The sequence below is a fragment of the Triticum aestivum genome, chromosome 1B (genome assembly GCF_018294505.1).
Source record: "Triticum aestivum cultivar Chinese Spring chromosome 1B, IWGSC CS RefSeq v2.1, whole genome shotgun sequence".
Taxonomy (NCBI): domain Eukaryota; kingdom Viridiplantae; phylum Streptophyta; class Magnoliopsida; order Poales; family Poaceae; genus Triticum; species Triticum aestivum.
Window position 1 is genome coordinate 299,308,509 of NC_057795.1, and position 15,977 is coordinate 299,324,485.

Sequence of the window (15,977 nt, forward strand, 5' to 3'; positions counted from 1 at the left end):
CTGATGGAACGCGCTGATCACCGCGGCAGGGTGGACGTCTGGGATGTTGTGCTGCACGCTGCTGAATCTCTGAATGTACTTGCGCAGGGGTTCTCCTTCCTTCTGGGCGAGCAGATGAAGGTCACTCTCTTGGCCATGAGGCTTGTGGCCGCCTGTGTAGGCGCCGACAAACTGATGGCATAGATCAGCCCAAGAGGATATCGAGTTGTCCGGCAAGTGCATGAGCCAGGATCTGACGTTGGGCTTGAGCACCAACGGGAAGTAATTGGCAAGGATCTTGTCATCTCGTCCCCCGGCAGCCTGCACCGCAATGGTGTAGATGCTGAGGAACTCCGACGGATGCGTCTTGCCGTCGTACTTCTCCGGTACGTCTGGCTTGAAGTTCTTCGTGCTGGGCCACTGGACTTGCCGCAGCTCACGAGTGAACATAGGGCAACCTACCGCGTACGGCAAGTCGCCTGGTTCCCCTGGCGCGTGCATGTCAACAGAGGGCCCAGCGCGCTTGTCGGATTGACGTCGCGCTTCTCTTCGGCGCTCGATGCGAGTACGAGCGTCTTCTTGTTGTCGATCATGAAGAACTTGGCGCTGATCGCGACGAGCTCGTGGATCCGATGATGCGGTGGAGTCGCTGTCGAGGTGGATCCGGCGAGTCGGCGATCTTGGCCTTCGGGGTGGTGATTGCATGGTGGTTGCACCCCCACCAGTTTCGTCGCCACCAGCTCGCGCCCGGCAACCCTGCCGCGGTGGCGACGTGCTCGGCTGCCATGGAGTGTCGCCGTTGGTGTAGCCGATGAGACTCTGAATGGTGGCCCTCCATTCGTCAATCTTGTCCGACGTCGGAGGATAATCCAGGAGCAGTTGAGCTCGCGCCAAAGCTTCTGCTGGAGTGGTAGGTGGCAGTGGCGGACGGCGCGAGGAGCGGGACATGCTCGGACTTCTAACTATGTTAGAAGGAGCAGTATCCCGTCCAGGCGACCGTGCCTCGCTCGCGCCAGCACGCTGGCGTGCGCGCTGGTCTTGAGCGCCCCGAGATCCACCAGCTTGGTCTTGGCCTATCATGCGTATGGCACTGCGAGTGCCATGACGCTGTTGGTCCTGCGCCTCCTGAGAGTGGCGCGGAACAAGCGCGGACGCCGAGGTTTGTGCAGCCTTGTCCTTGGACCTGGTAGCATCATAAGCTTCCTCGTCAACGTCCATTCTTCCGCCGGCGTCCATTCCACCACCCGTTTGCTCCAACGGTGGCAGAAGTGACGTGGACTGAGCGGCTGCCGCCGAAGTCTTCTTCTTCGGTGGCATGTTGATGAAGGGAATGAAGATCTAGCTCGTGTGAACGCCGAATCAGGTTCACACAATCTCGACGCCCCCTACCTGTGCGCCAAAGATGTCGGGGAAACTGATCCGCGAACACCTATGGGGCCGGCGGACCGGGCCCCTTTCGGTTCGGTGGGGGGCGGAGATGGCACGAAGAGCAGATCGAGGCGATGCACACGAACAGTTTACCCAGCTTCGGAGCTCTCCGGAGAGATAACACTCCTACTGCTGCTTGTTTGATTGTATTGTATTCTTGCTCAAGAGCGAGAGCTAGGTGTTTTCTGGCTTGCGAAAGAGTCGAACCCCCTCTACGTTGCGCATGGGCCTCCTTTTATACGATAAAGGGGTCACCGACAGGTGGCAACGCAGAGAAGGGTACAAATGTAAAAAGCGAGGTAGTTGGTACAGTTACTTGTACAGTACACCCTACCTAACCTTGACGGCAGGGGACAAGGGCATTAAATGCCCGTCTGAGTCGCCCAGACAGTGCAGAAAAGGACCGTTAGGTGCGCCACCATTCGCCACGATGGCGATCTTGTCAGCTTTGCATGCCACTGCGCACCGCTGGCTGCACAGCCTCCCGCCACGCGCGCCTGGAGAGGCCCCCAGAGCGACACGTTGGTGGATGCGCTGGAGCGTGGGCACAGAGTGGCCACCTGCCGCGGCAAGCGCCTTGCCGCGGCTGTTATCTTGTCGGGTCCGGAAGCTTGTCGCTCACCGGGCCTCGAGGTACCTTGGTTGGTCTTCCCGGCAAGCTCCTCTTGCCGGGGCCTTGTTGCCTTGTCGGAGCGCGTGGCGCGTCGCGGCAAGTTCCTTGGAGTGCCTTGGTTGGCCTTCCCAGCAAGCTCCACTTGTCGGGGCCTTGTCTCCTGAGCTTAAATACTTTGTTCTTGAATGGCTCCAAGGGAACCATGGAGGATCTTGGCGGTCGCCCGGCAAGCCTTGCCGCGGGGTGCTGCAACTGCCCGTGCACAAGTTCGGGGTACTAGGGTACCCCTATTCTAGTACACCAACAACGTGAATCAGCAAATTTGATTTATAGCAAGACAACGGCGTCTTATGTTCCTTCTTTTAGACTACATGCTGAATATACTACTGAGGTTCCTACAAAAAAAAGAATCTACTATTGCAGGTATATATTGTTCAATGGGAATTTCATCGTCTTAGAATATTACAGTGCAGGCAGATAGTTGTTGGGGGTTGCAAGGTTAACTGCTCCATCCATGGACGATGTACTTTGACATCTACAATGGAATCACAATTTATCACTTTCAACATGCCTTTTTTAAGGCTCTCGGTTATTTCTAATTCTATTGCAACCATAAGCATTTATATTTTTCGGTATACATGAGCTTGCAATTTCTGTTGTAAATCACGATCTTCAAATTATGTGGTATTACTGATTTATTATGTTTTAAATGTCACCAACACGTATTTGGGAAATGCTTACACCATGCTGCAACCAAGAGATGCCAATTATCTGTTGCATCCGCAGTTATGCATCGGCCTCTCCGGCTATAGTTAGACTCTCTCTCTCTCTCACTCTCTCTCTCTCTCCCTCTCTCGCTCTCTCTCTCTCAAGCACAGATTATTATCGCGAGACAGGGAGAAGCAGACCTTATGAATCGCTGAGCCTCGAGAGTAAAAATCCAGGCGATTCCCTTCATGGCTGGCCGGATCGCCCTCTCCAGGGTACATGTTTACTTTTTTCTCGCGTGTTTTGTTTCAGGCATCATTTTGATTGTTTTCTCTTCTAATCTTTGGAGTTAAGGACTCTTTAGATGCAATCCAATGGAACACAAGGCTTGTTGCCAATTACTTGACCTGATGCTTAGTAGCTACGCCACGACATTGTATTCATGTGGTCGCTGAATACTGTTGTTTCTGCTGGCCGTCTTAATTATTGTGTATTTCTGCCATAGGTTGCAAGGCTTCTTGCAACACGTGGATCAGCAAATTTGATTTACAGCAAGACATCGACGTCTTATGTTCCTTCTTTTAGGCTACATGCTGAATCTACTACTGAGGTTCCTGCAAAAAAAGAATCTACTATTGCAGGTATATATTGTTCAATGGGAATTTCATTGTCTTAGAATATTACAGTGCAGGCAGATAGTTGTTGGGGGTTTCAAGGTTAACTGCTCCATCCATGGATGATGTACTTTGACATCTACAATGGAATCACAAGTTATCACTTTCAACATGCCTTTTTTAAGGCTCTCGGTTATTTCTAATTCTATTGCAACCATAAGCATTTATATTTTTCGGTATACATGAGCTTGCAATTTCTGTTGTAAATCACGATCTTCCAATTATGTGGTATTACTGATTTATTATGTTTTAAATGTCACCAACACCTATTTGGGAAATGCTTACACTATGGTGCAACCAAGAGATGCCAATTATGTGTTCCATCCGCAGTTATGCATCGGCCTCTCCGGCCATAGTTAGTCTCTCTCTCTCTCTCTCTCCCTCCCTCTCTCTCTCTCTACCTCTCCTCTCTCCCTCTCTCTCCCTCTCTCTCTCTCTGTCTCTCTCTCTAGCAGAGATTATTATCACGAGACAGGGAGAAGCAGACCTTACGAATCGCTGAGCCTCGAGAGTAAAAATCCAGGTGATTCCCTTCATGGCTTGCCGGATCACCCTCTCCAGTGTACATGTTTACTTTTTTCTTGCGTGTTTTGTTTCAGGCATGATTTTGATTGTTTTCTCTTCGAATCTTTGGAGTTAAGGACTCTTTAGATGCAATCAAATGGAACACAAGGCTTGTTGCCTATTAACTTGACCTGATGCTTAGTAGCTAAGCCAAGGCATTGTATTCATGTGGTCGCTGAATACTGTTGTTTCTGCTGGCTGTCTTAATTATTGTGTATTTCTGCCATAGGTTGCAAGGCTTCTTGCAACACGTGAATCAGCAAATATTATTTACAGCAAGACAGCGACGTCTTATGTTCCTTCTTTTAGGCTACATGCTGAATATACTACTGAGGTTCCTGCAAAAAAAAGAATCTACTATTGCAGGTATATATTGTTCAATGGGAATTTCATCGTCTTAGAATATTACAGTGCAGGCAGATAGTTGTTGGGGGTTGCAAGGTTAACTGCTCCATCCATGGACGATGTACTTTGACATCTACAATGGAATCACAATTTATCACTTTCAACATGCCTTTTTTAAGGCTCTCGGTTATTTCTAATTCTATTGCAACCATAAGCATTTATATTTTTCGGTATACATGAGCTTGCAATTTCTATTGTAAATCACGATCTTCAAATTATGTGGTATTACTAATTTTTTATGTTTTAAATGTCACCAACACCTATTTGGGAAATGCTTACACCATGGTGCAACCAAGAGATGCCAATTATGTGTTGCATCCGCAGTTATGCATCGGCCTCTCCGGCTATAGTTAGACTCTCTCTCTCTCTCACTCTCTCTCTCTCCCTCTCTTTCTCTCTAGCAGAGATTATTATCGCGAGACAGGGAGAAGCATACGTTACGAATCGCTGATCCTCGAGAGTAAAAATCTAGGCGATTCCCTTCATGGCTTGCCGGCTCGCCCTCTCCAGGGTACATGTTTACTTTTCTCTTGCGTGTTTTGTTTCAGGCATGATTTTGATTGTTTTCTCTTCTAATCTTTGGAGTTAAGGACTCTTTAGATGCAATCCAATGGAACACAAGGCTTGTTGCCTATTTACTTGACCTGATGCTTAGTAGCTACGCCAAAGCATTGTATTCATGTGGTCGCTTAATACTGTTGTTTCTGCTGGCTGTCTTAATTATTGTGTATTTCTGCCATAGGTTGCAAGGCTTCTTGCAACACGTGGATCAGCAAATTTGATTTACAACAAGACAGCAACGTCTTATGTTCCTTCTTTTAGGCTACATGCTGAATCTACTACTGAGGTTCCTGCAAAAAAAAAGAATCTACTATTGAAGGTATATATTGTTCAATGGGAATTTCATCGTCATAGAATATTACAGTGCATGCAGATAGTTGTTGGGGGTTGCAAGGTTAACTGCTCCATCCATGGATGTCACAGCCCTAGAATATTGTTTGTAAATAGTTGCATCTTCATCCAGGCATCATATTTAAATTTCTGAAACATGAATTGAGGATTGTTGAAGCCTCAAAACTTTAATTAAAAGCAGGGCAAAAGAACCATGGAAATTGCATTCAGTGTTTCCAAAATGGCCTTAATAATGTTGGTTATATTTGGCAAAGGTTTTTGCACCAAACCAAAAATAATGAGCATTTTGAGGAATATTTTGGGCACTGAATTTAAATCATTATTTTATTTGCATTTGGAATTATATTCATAACCTGTATAGAATATATTTCCAAATACCCTGAAACATTTTATGTGCTTTTGGAAAAGTCCATCAAGCAACATAAAAATATTCAGAGGAGCTTTTGGCATTGTTTGAATTATTTTTAAATTCAAAACAGTGGCAAAAGAATTAAATAAAAATAAAACAAACAGAACAATAAAACAGGAAAGAGAGGAAACCTACCTGGGCCACTTACCCGCAGCCTACCTGGCGCCACCTACCGGCCCAGCCGGCCCAGCGCATCTCCACTCCCTCCCCTGTCATCTTCCTCCCTGCCAGGAGGACGGGCACGCGCCCGGCGCGCGCGGCCACGCGCCCCGGCCACCTCCTGCTTCCCCCCCGGCCACCTCCTGCTTCCTCCTCGACGCCCCGGAGACGCCACGCACCTCCCTGCCTCTCTCCCTCACTCTCCCGCGTCCTCATCCTCTCCCCTGGACCTCTCTCTCACTCACCCGAATGGAGCCGCCGCCACCGACGAGCTCCCTCGCGGCCACCGCCACCCCCTCTCCTTCCCAACGCTCTCCCGAGCTCCGCCGGTCCTCCCTCGTCCTCCTCCTCGTCTCACGCGACCAGAAGAGCCCCTGGATGCCGCTAGCCTCGCCGTTCCCCTCCACGGCCACCGAGGATCGCCGTCGTCAAATTCGTCGCCGTTCGGCCTTCCCCGAGCTCGCCGTCCACCTCTACGGGATCCACGCGAGCTCCTCCGTCGTTTCCCCCTCTCCCCCGACTCGTTTTCTTCCTCTAACACCGACAACCGTCGGAGCCGAGAGCTCTTCGCCGCCGGCCATGTCGCCGCCGTTGTCAGGACCCCGACTCGATGTCACATCGATCTAGCCGGTAACACCTCATATTACTTTGCGGCCTCACGCACGGTATCCCCACAGGTGTCGCCTTACCTTTGCCCGGGACCGTTTGCGCCTTTTGGCTCACGTATATGATAGTGTCGCTAGCATCCATATGATAAGGAGCCCGGGCTGACATGACTAGTCGTAAACCCAAAGTGGCACAGACTTACAGGGACAGGCATCCATGACCCAGCATCGAACGTGTCGGTCATCAGCGAGTGAATCCAGGCTGTAGCACTGGGCTAGCAGGACTCCGGTGAACCGGGCTGTAGCGGGCTAACAGGACTCCGGTATTCACCGCGTGACATTTCCCCGAAGGGACAGACACAGGAACGAAGAAGGACACATGCCGGCCAGCCTAAGTGTTCCGGAGCAGTAGCAAGCTACCATGGCTCAGTGGAAACACTAGGAGACATTTCTCAGTAAGAGAGGCTACTAAAGATAAACAACTAGATGGTCAGATCCCACACATACCAAGCATTTCAATAACATACACACAATATGCTCGATATGTGCAATACAACATGGCATCACAAAATGACTCTACGACTCAAGTAATTTATTCAATAGGCTCCGAGGAGCGAGATATTACAAACATGGGTCTCATGACCCAACACTCAGAGCATACAAGTCAAAGCACAAGCGGAAGCTATCATGTCTGAGTACAGACATCTATAAATGAAAAAGGCTGAGAAGCCTGACTATCTACCAAATCCTGCCGAGGCACAAGATCGTAGCTGAGGTAACAAGCTAAACGTCGAAGTCCACGTGGAACTACTAGCGAGACCGAAGTCTCTCTGCAAAACATAAAATAGGCAAACGTGAGTACAAATGTACCCAGCAAGACTTACATCAGAACTATCTACATATGCATCATTATCAACAAAGGGGATGGTGGGGTTTAACTGCAGCAAGCCAGCTTTGACTCGGTGGCTATCCTGAACTACGACTGCGAGTAACTTTTGAGGTGGCGCACACGAGTCCACATATTCACCATATCAATACACCACTATGGATCCGCTCCCGTCTCCCTACGAGAACGCCATCCATAGAACTCACGCTTATCTTGCGTATTTTAGGGTATCCACTTTCACTTGTCTATGAACTGATATAAGCAACCCAGAAGTCCTTTTCCGTGGACACGGCTATTCGAATAGATTAGGTTAACCCTGCAGGGGTGTACTTCTTCACACACGCTCTCACCACTTACCGCCGTTTACACGACATGTACTCGGCAACCTTCAAGCGGGAGCCCAACGTGGGTGTCGGCCACGGCCTACCTAAACACTCAAGTCTCTAGTCCAGGTTTATCGCCTATTCGGGTTCCATCCATGAGGAGATCCGGCCGGAGTTTCGCTCACAGCCCCAAACGATGTGAACAGGGTTCCCGAGACACCAAACGGGCGCCCGGTACACCGTGCCACGTGCCTACCGCATCACAGCCCACCCCTACGGTCAGCGCTGCGCACGGCCTCCAGCATACTACAAACACCAGAAACTACTTGCAACTCCTGGACAGAGGACAAGGGTGATTAAGAAGCCGAGAGGGTCCATTGGTTTCGGGCCCAATGCGTGGTAGTAGCTGAATCATGGATCACAAACACAGAACTCAGTTCCTGAGGACGGCTGCAATGAGACAACCCACCATGTACTCCTACATGGCCTCTCACCGCTACCTTTACCAAATCGTGTTCACACACTTAGCTCACACACAGTAGGACATTTTCACACACCTCTGATTCATCCCCGATGAATCAGACCTAACTCAACTCTAAGCAGTAGCAGGCATGACAAACAAGCATGAATGAGTAGGCACATCAGGGCTCAAACAACTCCTACTCATGCTAGTGGGTTTCATCTAATTACTGTGGAATGACAGGTCATGCAGAGGATAAAGGGTTCAGCTACCGCAGCAAGTAACAAATATGTCGTTGTTGTCCTAATGCAGTAAAAGAGAGCAGGAGCGAGAGAGTAGGATTGTATCGGAATGAACAAGGGGGTTTTGCTTGCCTGGCACTTCTGAAGATAACATTGAGTCTTCATCAGTTTCAACGATCACATCATCGGTATCACGTCTATCGAGAGGGGACAAATACCGGCAACACAAAAAGGAACACAATCAATGCAATGCACAATATGATGCATGATCATGACATGGCAAAATGAATGTGTTTTGGGCTAATGCAACTAAAACCAGATTAAATGCAGTTGGTTTGAATCCAAGATTCAAATTCAAACTCCATATGTGATTATTTAAATGCCCTTTATTTAATTTGTGCTAAACAGCAGCTATAAGTTGTTCTAACATGCATGAAAATGGTACAGATGGATTCTTTGAATTTTTCTGATAATTTTTCATATATAAATTATTTAATTTGGAGTTACGGTTAATTTTCTATGAATTTTAGAAGTTTTTACAATTTTCTGGAATTTCCTGAATTATAATAAATCCAGAAAATGGTTTATTGCGTCAGCCTGACATCATCATGACGTCAGCAGGTCAACAGAGGCTGGTCCGGGTCAAACCTGACCTATGGGACCCACATGTCAGCTGCACAATGATTTAACAGAGTTTAAATAACTTAACTAAATGGTTAGCCGGGTTAATTAAAGGGTAGGGCCCACCTGTCAGTGAGGCAGTGGGTTAGCTAAATTTTAATTAGCATCTAAACTAAATTAGCAGGGCCCCGGGCCCACATGTAAATGACCCAGGGGAGGTCAAACCCCGGTCAAATGGCCTAAACAGGCCGGCGACTCAACGCCGGCGGCAACAGGCACGGCGGAGGGCTTCGGGATCGCTCCTCCGGCGTCCAAATGGACGGAGGAGAGCGGCTACGGGGAGCTGGAGCTCACCCGCACCCGTTTCAGCAAGCAGCAGCAGCTAGGGCGGCCGGGGACGATGGCCCCGAGCTCGGCAGCGGCGGCCGGAGCTCGGGCGTGCTCGGGTTCGGCGTTACACGGTACGGCGAGGTCAGCTGATGGGCTCTACGGGATGCTGGGGTCACCAGGAACACCCGGAGATAACGAGCGCAGGCGGAGGAGCTCGGGAGCACGGAGCTCACCGGCCATGGCGGACGGCAGCTTCGGGTGCTCGTGGGGCGGCGGCTACAGGGTGCACGCGAGGGAGAGAGATGAGGGGAAACGACGGCAAGCTCACAGGGGTTGCGACGGTGGCCTCGGGGAGCTCGGGGAGGCACCGGAGCCGACGAATTTGACGAAGATGGCCGGCGGGTCCGAGGTAGAAGACGACGGCGATGGCGGTGATGCAGGGGCTCCCGCGGTGTGCTTCTCGGCGAGGAGGAAGAGGGGGTCGGGGCGGATCTCCTGGGTACTTCGGGTGGCAGTGGGGAGCACGGTGGCTACGGCGAACGGCGTCGGCGACGACGAGCTCCGCTCGGGCGCGTGCAGGGAGAGAGCAGAGGAGGGAACGGGGTCCAGGGGAAGAGAGGGGAGGTGCAGGGGCAAGGGGGAGTGCGTGGCGCCCTCGGGTGCCTCCAGCGGCGAGCGGGTAAGCAGGAGGTGGCCGGAGCGTGCGCGCGCGCGTCGGGCACACGCCCTCCTGCCTACTGGCAGGAGGTTGAAGACGGTGGCGACCGCGGTGGGCTGGGCCGCACAGTGCTGGACCAGCACAGGAGCTGGGCCGGCTCTGGTGGGCTGCACAGGTAAGCTTTGCTCCTTTTATTTTTTTCTATTCTGTTTCCCTTTTTATTTTATTTTGCCACTGTTTTCAAATTCAAAATGATTTCATACAGTGCCAAAACATTCTGAAATATTTTATGTTACCTTTCTGGACTATTCCAAAAGTACATAAAATATTTCAAAGCATTTGAAAATATATTCATTATATATTATGAATATATCCCCAAATTCAAATAGATTATTGATTTAAATTCAGAGACCAAATAATTCCTTAAAAATATTCCAGAATTTTGGTTTGATATATAACTCTTGCCAAAATTCACAAAACTATTTTTAGGGCATTTTGGATTCACAGAATGCAATTTAAGGGTTGCTTGCCCTTCTTTTAATTAGGGTTTTGAGGCTTCTGAATTCCTCAGTTCAAATTTCATTTGAATTTAAACATGATGCAGCAACCAAGCTAGTACAAGGCCAAGGTAGAGCTAGGGATGTGACAACTCACCCCCACTAAACAAGAATCTCGTCTCGAGATTCAAGCGTAGGGTAGGGTGAAGGGGTAACGCAAGCTAGTATAATCTTCACGATCCCGGTTGCACTTCAATTGAACGTTGATTCATCCACCATCTTTGCCTTGTCGTCTTGCTCTGAGAAATCTTGCCAACATGACATGGAGGGAAGAAGGAGACTCTAGAAGGGTCGATCTTCTCGAAGATCGAACAACTCACGGAAAGAGACATAGGACCAACTCTCGGGTTGAGACACGAGATACACATCAAGAGGGGTGGAAAGAAGTGGATGACGAAGGTTCACTAGGTAGACAACAATTCCACACCTAGGAAGGTGGTAAACGATTGTCAACGTAGCGAGGAGTTGAGTTGCCATGATACCACAACGAGACACCTTCGGAACCGTGACTCATAGAGATATTCCCTTAAGTGGCAAAAAGAATTACTTTTGATTCAGAGATCATTGAAACTCTTTAAACCAGCCTAAGACAATTCTCAAGCGATCGTTTGGAGGGGGTCGGTAGAATGGCATACTCGGACTTGGATGATGTGGATTACCTTGTTGAAGACAACGTAATGGATGATTTTACTTATCACCGGAAATGGAAGAGACCCATGGTAGAATGGCACATTGGCGGTGCAAGCTGGGAACAAAATGCAAATGATGGGAATGATTCTGGTAACTGGGGAAGAACCCAACAAAAGAGAGTGAATTCACTGTTTGAGTAGGTCATAGCATTGCCGAGGAAACTGAGAGCAAACCCAGTTAGTGCCGATGATAACACGTAGCGCTTGTGCGTGCTCTCAAGAACTTGAGCATTTCCACAATCATCAAGATTCTACCAATTTCCGTGTCAAGGATCCTGGCAACACAACTTGCTACCCTGATGAATGATGATGGATGATGCAGATGCAAAGGAAGATAACACTTTCTCAGATTTCACCCTTGGCGGGGCCAAGGGAATAAAATCTGGATGATCGACCGAGAGACATTTAGCACTCCGCTTCTAATGTTCTCCTTGACGTGCTAGTGTATCCCATTCATAGATATGGTTTGATAACTAGAACATCAAGTAAGAGGTCGGACTTCGGAAACACAAAAATCCATAGGGACAACTAGGAAGTAAACCCTACGAAATCCTTATGGGGAGGTGGCCAACTTCCTCAATCAAGATGTTATAATAACAGGTCTTCCGGCTGGGTGTGTCGGCCACGACATCCACTTTACTGGTTATCGAGGGACCAATATTATAGTTCTTGGGAAATGTTCCAAACCATCATATCTGTCTGAGATTCAGATCTGGTTGGTGTCAGGATATTCCAGACTCATCGAGTCTAGGAAGAAAAATGAAAGTTTGCAACACAAATCGACGAGATGACGTTGCGGGATTCTCGGGAGATGAACTACGATAGCAAGCTCCAAAACACGAGCTGGTTCTGCTACAAACATGTGAACACGCTGTCCCAGACAAACATGACCACGTGGTAGTCTTATAATAAAACACTACCGAGTTCAGGTGGGGAACCATCAACGAGGATATCAAAATCCTTGCATAAGGCATGCTCTTAAGAAGGAACTTCTTCTCCTTGAACAAATCAATCAGTGGCTTGGTGTGCTCGGAACACATATGGAATGAAGGTTGCAAGTCTCCAGACCACAGAATACTTCGCACGTGTGCATGACTGATTTGGAATGATTCCAAGAAAACAACATTGACTTTCTCGAATCCACGGCGGCAACTTGCATCAGATGCACATGAATTAAAGGAAGTCACTACCTTCATCCAAACATATGCTTCATGAGCTAGCATGAACAAATGCTTTCAAAAATTTCCAACACTAGCTTAATGTTCAACAAAATTATGGAGGAGATAAGGATGTTGTCAATGGGCTCAACAACAATTCATCTAGGTTTCCTTTTAAAAGGAATTCCATAGTTAAGTGAACACGGTGATAGCATTGGTCAGACCAAAGATATAACGGTGTATGCTCGAGGAATCAACCACGAGTAAGACAACATTACGAATATCGTTGGTTCTGATTTGATTTGACGATAGCCCACACTCAAATCAAAGGATTGATAAGACAATAGATCCAGCGACTGATCACAGGGACCAATCGATGAAGATATCATCTTTCTTCAACACACACTACACAAGAATATCCCTTTGGAACGAACTAAGTCAGGCAAGCTTTTATCTTCCAACTCTCCAAGTCGTTGTCTGACTTAACCAACTAGCTCAGGGATATCCAACACAGATTCTTGGAGAAGGATGGTTCACAAAAACCAACTTGATCACGAGCTCAACATAGCGGTCAGGTGACAACCTGGTAATACTTCTAAGAAGATATTCAGAGAATCACGAGCCACCGGTATGTTACTAAGCTCGAGAACAATCTTGCTTTTCAGGGCAAGACGATATGATCAATAGAGTAAGAATTTGAAATAATCCTAACTCATCGATCGAGGAGTGAACCAGGAGAATGGACTAGGTAGCACGATCAATCTTAGAATGATGATTCAATAACCAACACACTAAGAATAAAATTATTGTCCTTTAACTACCCAGCAACGAGGTTGCTAGGCGTATTGATTTCACACATCACAATTCATTTGTCGGTATTCCGGTTGCATCAACACGAAGACCGAGGAATGAACAGTGATGGCACGAAGTGTCACTGTACCAAGAGTTCATGGGATGGTGTGCAATTCCTATAACAATCTCGATATAAAATATGTAATACTCCAAGGTAGAGCAGAACAAAAGCTGGATTAGCAATTTGATCTGCGGAGCACAACTTCTTTGACCCAATCCTGGATATGGAAGAGGTACTGGAGTTTGTTTCTCCAAGTCATTCAGGACAGAATGGCTTGACGGACCACAAGAGTAATAGGCATCGATAAACGAACGCACGCATACTCTTGACTATCAATTGATAGACGAGGGTCAAAATGCAACTACGGAGAACAACTCAAAGGAACATATAATTTTCTGAGTTGTGGATGCATAGATTAGTATGTCGAACCAAGTTCAACATATTTCTTCCGGATAACCCATGCAGAAAGGTAGAACTGGCAGAGTCATGATTTATGAATGGAGAACTCCTCAAGAGTACTCTAATTGTGATCTTTTGATCCAATAAACATCTGCCATAAGCGGTTCATAGTATTTGGAAGAAGGAAATACCATGGACCTCGAGGACTATCGCAAAGTTACTAATATCCTGAAGGAACTAGCAAACACTATCAACATGAAGTAAGTAGAGTGAATCTCGGGTTCAAAGCCCAAGGAATAGAATACCTACTACTAAGTAGCATCACGGGATGCTTTCGATAATGACGGCCAGAATCATCACACTGGGACACAAAACATTGCTAGATTACTAGGTGACTCCCTAAAACACCTAGGGTCATAATAATAGCTCCAACATATATGTCAAAGCAATAATTACCTCAACACACCGATTAGTGTGGTTAATCTGGCCCATGGAAACATCGGAAACAGAAGGAAGGGATTTGCAAATGCATCGGACTATTTAGAAACCTGGGATGACTCGGACAGCATAACGGCTGTAAATGCTCAGAAAAGATTTGAGACATTCACAAAAATGGTGGCATAACCACTCAGAAGCACAATATCACGGTTTCGAGATCAACAATTAACATACGGAAGCAGTAAAAACTGAACAGAGGCTTAAGTCCAAAAATCTTATAAGTCTACGGATTAGTAACACGTGATCCTAATAGAAAGAAGAGATAGCCTAGTTCTTAATCCCCGTAGAAGAGAAGATGATGACTCAGATCAGAAGGCCATGAGGTATAAGGAGTAAAAAGAGCCTTACGTTCCATCCCACAATCAATTCCCTTATATAACTAAAGAATTTCTAGACTCAACTTCGACCAGTTTGGCTTGGTAATCCTACAGGCAGTCAAGCTCTGATACCAACGCTGTCAGGACCCCGACTCGATGTCACATCGATCTAGCCGGTAACACCTCATATTACTTTGCGGCCTCACGCACGGTATCCCCACGGGTGTCGCCTTACCTTTGCCCGGGACCGTTTGCGCCTTTTGGCTCACGTATATGATAGTGTCGCTAGCATCCATATGATAAGGAGCCCGGGCTGACATGACTAGTCGTAAACCCAAAGTGGCACAGACTTACAGGGACAGGCATCCATGACCCAGCATCGAACGTGTCGGTCATCATCGAGTGAATCCAGGCTGTAGCACTGGGCTAGCAGGACTCCGGTGAACCGGGCTGTAGCGGGCTAACAGGACTCCGGTATTCACCGCGTGACATTTCCCCGAAGGGACAGACACAGGAACGAAGAAGGACACATGCCGGCCAGCCTAAGTGTTCCGGAGCAGTAGCAAGCTACCATGGCTCAGTGGAAACACTAGGAGACATTTCTTAGTAAGAGAGGCTACTAAAGATAAACAACTAGATGGTCAGATCCCACACATACCAAGCATTTCAATAACATACACACAATATGCTCGATATGTGCAATACAACATGGCATCACAAAATGACTCTACGACTCAAGTAATTTATTCAATAGGCTCCGAGGAGCGAGATATTACAAACATGGGTCTCATGACCCAACACTCAGAGCATACAAGTCAAAGCACAAGCGGAAGCTATCATGTCTGAGTACAGACATCTATAAATGAAAAAGGCTGAGAAGCCTGACTATCTACCAAATCCTGCCGAGGCACAAGATCGTAGCTGTGGTAACAAGCTAAACGTCGAAGTCCACGTGGAACTACTAGCGAGACCGAAGTCTCTCTGCAAAACATAAAATAGGCAAACGTGAGTACAAATGTACCCAGCAAGACTTACATCAGAACTATCTACATATGCATCATTATCAACAAAGGGGATGGTGGGGTTTAACTGCAGCAAGCCAGCTTTGACTCGGTGGCTATCCTGAACTACGACTGCGAGTAACTTTTGAGGTGGCGCACACGAGTCCACATATTCACCATATCAATACACCACTATGGATCCGCTCCCGTCTCCCTACGAGAACGCCATCCATAGCACTCACGCTTATCTTGCGTATTTTAGGGTATCCACTTTCACTTGTCTATGAACTGATATAAGCAACCCAGAAGTCCTTTTCCATGGACACGGCTATTCGAATAGATTAGGTTAACCCTGCAGGGGTGTACTTCTTCACACACGCTCTCACCACTTACCGCCATTTACACGACATGTACTCGGCAACCTTCAAGCGGAAGCCCAACGTGGGTGTCGGCCACGGCCTACCTAAACACTCAAGTCTCTAGTCCAGGTTTATCGCCTATTCGGGTTCCATCCATGAGGAGATCCGGCC